Source organism: Pteropus vampyrus, unplaced genomic scaffold, assembly GCF_000151845.1.
Source record: "Pteropus vampyrus isolate Shadow unplaced genomic scaffold, Pvam_2.0 Scaffold627, whole genome shotgun sequence".
Classification (NCBI taxonomy): Eukaryota; Metazoa; Chordata; class Mammalia; order Chiroptera; family Pteropodidae; genus Pteropus; species Pteropus vampyrus.
This window is the reverse complement of record NW_011889408.1, coordinates 272,431-281,083: the sequence shown is the minus strand read 5'-3', so window position 1 is coordinate 281,083 and position 8,653 is coordinate 272,431. Positions and strand designations below refer to the sequence as shown.

At 35.9% G+C, this 8,653-nt stretch overlaps 1 protein-coding gene across 2 annotated transcripts in view; it reads right to left on the bottom strand.

Moving 5' to 3' along the window:
• Nucleotides 1-8,653, bottom strand: part of LRRC69 (leucine rich repeat containing 69) — a 93,988-nt gene that overhangs the window by 56,078 nt on the left and 29,257 nt on the right. The window lies entirely within an intron of this gene.

The following is an 8,653-nucleotide window of genomic DNA, read 5'->3' as shown; positions in this document are numbered from 1 at the left end:
AACATAGTTTAAATGACCATATTTAAACTAAAGCATTATACAGATTTAATGCAATCCTCATCAAAATCCCATCAGCATTATTAAAGAAATAGAACAAAAAATCATCAGATTTGTATGGAAGCACAAAAGATCCCAAATTGCAAAGCCATCCTGAGGGAAAAAAAACAGGCTGATGGCATCACTCTGCCCTACTTCAAATTATACTATACAGCGATAATAATCAAAACAGCATGGAATTGACAAAAAAAAAGCAGACACACGTACCAGAGGAACAGAATCGAGAGTCCAAAAGTAAACCCATATTTATATGGGCAAATAAATTTTAACAAAGGAACCAAAAACATACAGTGGAGAAAGGAAAGCCTCTGCAATAAATGGTGCTGGGAAAACTGGAAAGCAAAAGAATGAAACTAGACTGTTGTCTATCACGCACCCCAAAATTAACCCAAAATGGATTAAGGACCTAAATATAAGACCTGAAACAATAAAATGCATATAAGAAAACATAGAAACTAAACTCAAGGACCTTGAACTTAAAGAAGATTTTATGAATTTGACCTCAAAGTCAAGGGAAGTGAAAGCAAAAATAAATGAATGGGACTATGTCAAACTGAAAAGCTCAGCAAAAGAAATCGTCAGCAAGGTAAAGAGGCAACCATCTGAATGGGAAAATATATTTGCAAGCAATGCCTCCAATAAGGGCCTAATATTCAAAATATATGAAGAACTCTTACAACTCCATAACAACAACAACAAAAATGATACAATCAAAAAATGAGCAGAAGACCTGAACAGACATTTCTACCTAGAGGACATACAAATGGCCAACAAATATATGAAAAGATGCTCAACATCGCTAGCTATTAGGCAAATGCAAATCCAAATCACAATGAGATACCACCTCACACCTGTTAGAATAGCTATAATCAACAGAACAAGTAATAACAAATGCTGGAAAGAATGCAGAGAAAAAGGAACATTCATACACTGCTGGCAGGGCTGAAAATTGGTACAGCCAGTATGAAAAACAGCATGGAGTTTCCTCAGAAAACTAAGAATTCATCTACCATATGATCCAGCAATCCCTCTCCTGGGTATTTACCCCAAAGACTTGAAAACCCATATCTGAAAAGATGTTTACACACCAATATTCATAGCAGAATTATTCCCAGTGGCCAGGACATGGAAGCAACCAAAGTATCTTACAATAGATGATCGGCTAAAGAATCTATGGTACATATATACAGTGGAATATTACTGAGCCATAAGAAGAGATGAAATACTGCCATTTGCGACATGGATGGACCTCGAGGTAATCACGCTAAGCGAAATAAGTCAGACAGAAAAAGTTGAAAATCACATGATATCACTTATATGTGGAATATAAACCTAAAAGCAACAAATGAACAGGACAAACAAATAAAGACTCATGGACATGGACAATAGACTATTGGTTACCAAAGGGTAGGGAAGAGTGGGGAGGGGGGAGGTAGATGGGGTAAAGGAAGTCGAATATGTGGTGACAGAAATAAATCTATGGGAGGTGAACACACAATGTAAATATATACATACCTTACTGTTGAAATGTACAGCTGAAACTTATTGGATTTTGTTAACCAATGTCACCATAAATTAAACAAAGATATTAATTAATTAATTAACTAAAGAAAAAAGAACTCATACTACTTTATACCAAAAAAAAAAACTGATTAAAAAATGGACAGAGGACCTGAATAGACATTTCTCCAAAAAGGACATATAGATTACATATAGACATATAAAACTGTGCTCAACATCATTAATCATCAGGGAAATGCCAATTAAAACCACAATGAGATATCATCTAACACAGAATGGCCAACATCAATAAATCAGCAAACAACAAGTGTTGGAGAGGATGTAGAGAAAATGGAACCTCTATGCATTTTTGCTGAGATTGTAAATTGGTGAAGCACTAAGGAAAACAGTATGGAGGTCTTTCAAAAAATTTAAACTACAACTACCTTATGACCCAGCAATTCCACTTTTAGGTATTTATCTGAAGAAATCCAAAACACTAACTCAATAAGATATATATATTCCTATATTCACTGTGGCAAAATTTACAGTAGCCAAGATATGGAAGCAATCTAAGGGTCCATTGATAGACAAATGCATAAAGAAATCTGGTACACATACACAATGGAATAATACTCGGACAAAAAAAGAAATGAAATCTTGCCATCTACAACAACATGGATAGACCTAGAACAAATACCATATGATTTTACTTATATAATTTACTTATATAAGTCACTGATCTTGAGCAAGTCACTTAACATAAAAAGATCAGTCACCATTTTCTATAAATAGGAAAACTATATTAAACTAAAAGTATTCAAGGCAAGAAAGAACATCAGAATAAGCAGTAGGTGACGATTGAGTAGAGGTTCTAAGAAAAAGGGAGGTCAATAATGAAGGGTCTTATTTTCAAGGAATCAGTGTGATAATCAGAAACTAAGTAAGCCAAGAAGCACTGACCTGAAGTATAGAACAGTGGTAGAGCTTTCCCCAAGGGAGGAAAGGGTGAGACAGAAATAAACAGAATCAAAGGCAAAGATCTAGAGAAAGAAAGATCCCCCAACCCTTTCAGGAAGATGGTTTGTTGATTCTGTTTTATTGCTTACCCAAGGTAGCCCAGAAGACTATAAATGAGCCTGCAGAGGAAAATCATCTGGAAGAGCCATTCGGGCAAATAGCACATGGGGAATAGGAAGTGATGCTAACAGAGATTGTACCCCCATGTATACCTGTCCATACAGATCAGTGGTTACCCTGCTATTTGCAAGTTAGAATCATTCAAGTGCTTTCATGGCATTAAAGGAAAGTAACATTTAATATAATGTGCTAGTAAAGGATGTGTCTGTATGTGTGTGTGTGTGTGTGTGTGTGTGTGTATATATATATATATATATATATATATATATATATATATATATATATATATAATTTTAAAGTTTGGTCTGAGCTACCTGCTGCTGAATCCATCCCAAAAGCCTTTGCAGGCTTTTAATGCATCACTTCCTATATATATATAGTCTCATTTAGTCATCCATTCATCCTTTATTTGCTGAACACCAATTGTTGTGTCAGATACTTTTCCAACCATGTTATGATACAAGTGTTGTTAATATTCCCAACTTATAGAGAAAAAAAATTAGACAGAGTAATTGAGTTATATGCTCATGGTCATACAACTGGTAAACTGCTAAGCTAGGCATATTTAATTTTTGTTTGGGAACAATGTATTCAAATCTTCTCTTCATCATTCAAATGATTTGCACTTCTGGAAAAGTTGCTAACATTTTTCTTCTCCCATGTTTCTCATATGGTAAAAGGGAAAAGTACTTATTACACTATTCTCAAATATGATTTATGATAATTGAAGAATTCTTGAAGAATAAAAGGGGCATTAATAAATAGAATAGATGCTATAACTATTATCCCTTCAAAAATAGTTCAAGTATAATTTTTCTCATGAAAATACCAGGCTTTTTCTCCTTGTATTCATTTTTTCTTATAAAAAAACACTATATGCCTACAAACTTTAGAGATATACAGATACTTAAGATTCATAATTCTGACATAGAATCATTTATGAAGGCCATGGATTCAAATGAATATTAATATCATGAATTCAAAACTGAAAGCAAGCAGCAGCAGTGGAAAATGTAGCATTGGCTATGATTTACATCCTTTTAAGCATATTTCTTCAGTGTCTAATCTCAGCATAACATTTTCTCATAAGTTGTTACATTTATATGTGTCCTTATAAATGTTAGCTAAACCTGAGTTTCTCTTCCAAAAATGACCACCTGCTGTATATGGGGAAATTTATAAAGACAACTCAGAAACAATTAAAAGTTACATGGTGAAAATTTGGCCTTGACAAACATTCTTAAAAATAAAATTTAGTGTTTAAAGTCACATGCTTAAAACCTCTCCAATGTTTAGATTGGCTGATGAATAAATGTGTAAGAAGTTATGTCAATGGCATATACATACCAAGTAAATCCACAATGTGGCTGAAGAGGAGTAACAGCTTCCAATTTTATAGACATTCCTGTGTTCACATACCAAAATCCCAGTTTCTATACAAAGTATTTTTCAAAGTATGCTAGAATTGTAGCATTTAAAGAGTGTTCCCTGAGTATTATTTCAGTTAAGGACATGGAGAAATTCTCAGAACTCAAACTCCCCATGAGATGAAAAAGATGTATTATTTATTTGTGGACTGCCCCTGACTGTAGGTCCAGAGATAAAGAATTGATTCTTCAAGACTTTTTTCTCTTAGAGGTAGGGTTCTAATATGAGAAGAGTCCTGGGCTTGCAGCCAAAAGTCCTGAGTGTAAGTCCAGCTCTACCTCTGTTCTATACTTCAGTCCAGTGCTTCTCCAAATGTGGTTTCCAGACTTTCAGGATAGCATCATCTGAGAACTTAATATAAATGCAAATTCTTGAGCTCCCCATCTTACTGAGTCAGAAACTCTTGGGGTGGGGTCCAGCCATCTATACTTTAATAAGCCATCCAGAGGATTCTGATGTATATTCAAGTTTGAAGGAAACTGCTGTAGGTAAATTACTTCTCTGGAGCTTCAATATCCTCAGTGCCAAACAGAAGTAATGATATCAAATATGTCTTCTTCGATGGGCTTTTCAATATCAAATACATTTGATAACATGCAAAATTGCTTTCTAAATCTGCAAATTACTAGGTAATTGCAAAGTATTGCTTCAGAAGGATAATTTTTAATGCCTTTTCTCAAACTGGAAAGTAGTCATAATAATTCAGATGGTTAAATTACTAATGGAGGGTTCTGATCAAAAGTGTTACAGAAATGTGAAGTTTTCTGTTAGGTCTGTAAATGTTTTCTAGATGATATTTTGTTATAAATTCACATCAAGACACACATCATGATGTCCCTTGATATGATCATTAAAACTTTATCTCTCTTTTGTCAAGTCAACTTTTTCTTCAAATGATCACATTTTGGAAAATAACTGGGCTATTGAGGCAAAGAGGAGCCAGAGAAATATCTTTGCTTAAAAGATAAAAAATAATTGTTTCAAGAGAACTAAACAATTCAGCAATTTAGTTTTCTCCCTTTTGAAAGGGCCAAATCATAACTACTTTAGAGACTGAGTATTCTACTCTTTATTTTAAAATCTAAAGAGAGATTAGTATCACTTTCCTCCCAGAAATCCCACTATGGCATCTTAATTCAAATAACAATTATTTTCCCATTGTCAAAAGTTATGAAGGGAACTTTCCCCTTTCATATTTTTAATTCATCAATGAAATTACCACCTAACTGCCTCCATTCTCTTTCAAAGATAATTAATGCCAGTTTCTTTAATTTTTCTAATTTTAAATTTCTGTATTTACCTGCTTCAATTTTAAAGTTTTCTTCAAACACAAATTCCATAGTTCCTACAGGGCAACATGCATATCTGTTTACTTGGCTACTGGGTTCCCTAAGTGTGGGAATTCTTCTAAAATTCATGCCTAACACTTAGAAAAAAACTTGATCACAGAGAAGGTACTTAACAAATTTTTGTTGAATTAAGTTGTCATATATGTTTCACATAGGAGAGTTGTAACAATTACACACACAGGTGCTAAATAGAGTACAAAACTCATTATTATACCCAAGTATAATAGGTTGAACAATGTCCTCCCTCCCCCAAACTCATGACCACCTGGAATCTTAAAACTTGACCTTAGTTGGAAAGAGTTTTTGCAGATGTAATTAGTTAAGATGAGGTCATAATGGATTAGAGTGGGCCTAATATCCTTATAACTGATATCCTTATAACAAAAGAAAGACATTATTTTAAGACCCAGTTTTTGGTACTTCATTATGGCAATCCTAGGAAACTAACTCAAAACCAAGCATTACTATTTACTGCACATAGTGCCAGTTGTTCCATATGGTCTACTGTCTACCACAGGCCATGTTTCAGAAATGTTACTCTCACAAAAGGAAATGAAAATAAAAGACATTTTATTTTAAATCATCTTTTTCCTCCAAGGCATGTTTATTCAAAATCCAATTCCAATTCCAGCAATAAATAAAAATGAAAGAAAAAGTGAACATATGATGAAGAAAAAAATAGAAGACCCATTCACTAAAAATCACATATTTGAAGAATATTCGTTTAGGGATATAATGTTAAGTGAATAAGCAAGATACATACTTCTTTATGTAATATATTTTATATATAATGTTAAGTGAATAAGCAAGATACATACTTCTTTATGTAATATATTTTCAATCTTATTTTTTAAGTCACATATGAAAATGAGATACTAGAGGAAAAAACAGTAAACACTCTTTGAAAAGTAAAATTAAAGATACCTTATATATTGTTTTTTTAATAGTTATCAATTTTCTAGATTTTCTACAATGAATTAGTTACTTCTATAATCAGAAAAATGCTATTTATAAAAGTATATATGAAAACAAAAGTGCAGATTCAAGATGGTATAAGAAGTAGTGGCTGTGCATGTGTCCTCCAGCAACACCATCAAAATTATAACAAAACTAAAGAGCAACCAGTACACAAAATCACCAGAGATTTGGCTGAACAGAAGCCCTGCAACTAGGTCACTTCAAATAATAGGTCACTCAAAACTATAGAAGGGCAAAGACATGAAATGCCTGGTCCCACAACAGCATGTGGTGATTGAGAATCAGGAAGGCCATCTTGGCTGCGGAGCCACCTCCCCAACCTGAGGACTGAGGGGTCCAGGCCGCATACTGGGCTCCCCAGCCCAGGGTTCCAGTGCCGGGAAGAGAAGTCCCCACAACCTCTGGATGTAAAAACCAGCAAAGATTGCACCTGAGTGAGACAGAGGGCTGCAGGAAGCAGGGACTTCCCTCTTAAAGGGCCCATATCTGGCCTTACTCACTGATGAACTCACTCATCTCTGAGCTCCAGTGCTGGGGTTGCTGCTTGAGGGGCACCAGAGATATGGGGAGATGCTGAGCTATCAAGCTTCAGGGCAAGGGCTGGAGAGATGGCTTGCTCCAGGACAGAGGTGCAAGCAGAAGCCAGTGTTCCTTGGTTGAGCTCTTCCTGCTTCCAAACTGCAGACGCAAGCACCAACAACCTGGATAACACAGGTCACTCCGCCCAGGGGATTCCCTGAGACTCTGTCTCTCCCAACTTGTGGGCCCACCCAAGCTGCTTTCAGTGATTTGTTCCCTACAAACTGGCTATCTTGGCTCCTGCTGTAAACTTTCATAAAATCTCTCAAAGGCTCACAAAACCCAAAAAGCAGCATCTGGCCTAGGCGGGCCCCATACCTCTTGCTGAGCATCCCCAAGGTTCACACCCGTGGCAGCCAGGCTCAGTTTCTGATTTTGCCCCTCGAGGCACCTATAAGTTCAGCAAGGGTGGCAGTCATATGTGGTTGCTTGGTGACCCTTAACAGATGGCCCTGGAGGTACACAGGCTGCAGCTAAACTTGGCCTGCAGCTGGAACTTTCTGAGATCTGCGCCAAGGGGCTCCACAGCACACCTACTACATAAAGCCACTCTACTAAGACTGAGAGACTTAGGAGCCCCACCTAATACATGGAAACAAACACAGGGAGGCAAACAAAATGGAGAGACAAAGAAACATATCCCATATGAAAGAACAGAACAAAGCTCCAGAAAAAGAACTCAACAAAATGGAGATAAGCAATCCACCAGATGCAGAGTTCGAAACACTGGTTATAAGGATACGCTATGAACTTATGGGAGGACTGGGTGAACTCAGAGAGAACTTTAACAAAGAGATAAAAAAAAAAAGCATAAAAATGGAAATGCAAAACATAAAAGGGAGCCAGTCAGAAATGAAGACTACAATATCTGAGATGAAGAGTACATTAGAGTGGATGAAATGGAGGATCGAATCGGCAACATAGAGGATGAGGTAGCAGAGACACCCAATCAGAACAGCAACAAGAGAAAAGAATCTAAAAAAATGAAGATAGTTTAAGAAGCCTCTGGGACAACATCAAGTGTAACAACATTCACATCATACAGATACCAAAAGGAGAAGAGAGAGAACAAGGAATTGAAAACCTATTTCGATAAATAATAACAGAAACTTTCCTAACCTGGTGAAAGATATAGACATATAACCCCAGAAAGTTCAGAGTGTCCCAAACAAGATAAGCCAAAAAGAGGCCCACATCAAGACACATCAATTAAAATACCAAAGGTGAAATTCAAAGAGAGAATCTTAAAAACAAAAAATAAAAGCAATTAGTTACCTTCAAGGGACTGCCTTAAGACTGTCAGCCGATTTCTCAACAGAAACTTGACAGGTCAGAAAACTTGGCACAAAATAAGCAAAGTGATCAAACCCAGGACCTACAACTGAGATTTCTCTACCCACAAAGCTATCATTTAGAGTTGAAGAACAGATAAAGAGTTTCCCAAACAAGAAAAAGCTAAAGGAGTTCATCACTGCCAAGCCAGTATTACAGAAAATGTTGGAGGGACAGAAGAAGAAAGAAGAAAGAAAAGAAGAAAGAAGAAGAAAGAAGAAGAAGGAAGAAGAAGAAGAAGAAGAAGAAGAAGAAGAAGAAGAAGAAGAAGAAGAAGAAGAAGAAGAAGA